The sequence below is a fragment of the Phodopus roborovskii genome, unplaced genomic scaffold, assembly GCF_943737965.1.
Source record: "Phodopus roborovskii unplaced genomic scaffold, PHOROB, whole genome shotgun sequence".
Taxonomy (NCBI): domain Eukaryota; kingdom Metazoa; phylum Chordata; class Mammalia; order Rodentia; family Cricetidae; genus Phodopus; species Phodopus roborovskii.
In genome coordinates this window covers 5,038,539-5,039,599 of record NW_026126575.1, presented here as the reverse complement: position 1 = coordinate 5,039,599, position 1,061 = coordinate 5,038,539, and the positions used below count along the sequence as shown (strand labels likewise).

General features: G+C 39.7%; 1 non-coding gene across 1 annotated transcript; it reads left to right on the top strand.

The window, feature by feature from the left end:
- The first annotated feature begins 638 nt into the window (after positions 1-638).
- Positions 639-852, top strand: LOC127236039 (small nucleolar RNA U3). Its single transcript, XR_007835750.1, has one exon. It is a non-coding gene; the product is annotated as a small nucleolar RNA U3 (small nucleolar RNA).
- Positions 853-1,061: the final 209 nt, after the last annotated feature.

Genomic DNA, 1,061 nt, shown 5'->3' with positions numbered 1-1,061 from the left:
GGAACACACAATTTTAAAGTTCTAATTTGACTTTTAATATGGGAAAGACCAATATCTATCATCCACATAATGAAATCCTTCAGGCCTTCAATTATTTTGAAGAGTATAACAGTCTTGAGGCCAGAAAGACTGAAAGCTGTGACATCATGTCTTAAGAGCTTGTGTTTGATATCCCCTAGGCTTGTCACTATTCTAAGTATATTGCAGTCTGTCACCTGCCTTGTAATGACATTTTAGTCCATGATGGACTGAATAAGTGACAGTGGCCAGCACAGTCTCAAACAACCCATGTGTGTTTTGTCCAGAGCAAATCACGTTCTCTTGTGCATGATTTAGGATCAAGGTTTCATTGAAGCCCTAACATAAAATTTACATGGTTAATGTCACCAGTAAGAATCTTTGTCAAACAACTGACATAGAAAGGAAATTTTAAAAAAAAAAATGATTAAGAGGGAGAGTCAGTGAGATGACTCAGCTAATAAGGGTGCTTGTCACCAGGCCTGACCCTGTCAAGTTCTGCCTCTGAAATGACAGAAGGAGGAAACCAACTCCCACAATTATCCTCTGATATGCACACTAAATAAGTAAATAAATAAATAAATTTAATAAACATTTTAATGATTAAGAGGTTGGGTATGAACACTATACTTTCAGGGACCATTTCTATAGTTCATTACGAAAGAAGTTTCTCTGACTATATAGATAACTCCAGACCACAAAGACCAGGTGTAGAGTTCCCTCCTGAGCATGAAGCCAGCTCTAGGTGCTGCTTTCCTGCAGCTGCCTGCTGCCATTCAAGGATGATCATTCTTCTCTCTCTTTGGGAGAGTGGGAGGGAGGGGACACAGAAAAAAAAGAAAAGAAAAGAAAAAGAGAGTGATTGGGGATGTAGCTCATTGGAAAATGCTTGCCCAACATGCATGAAGTTCCCAATTCCAGTCCCAGTACCCCAAGATAAGATGGATAAGAACTATGTGAGAGGGGCTGGAGAATTGGCTTGTGATGATATTTTGTTTGTGCCTGAAGATCAGAGGGTGGATGGAGGTAGTCACTAGTTAACC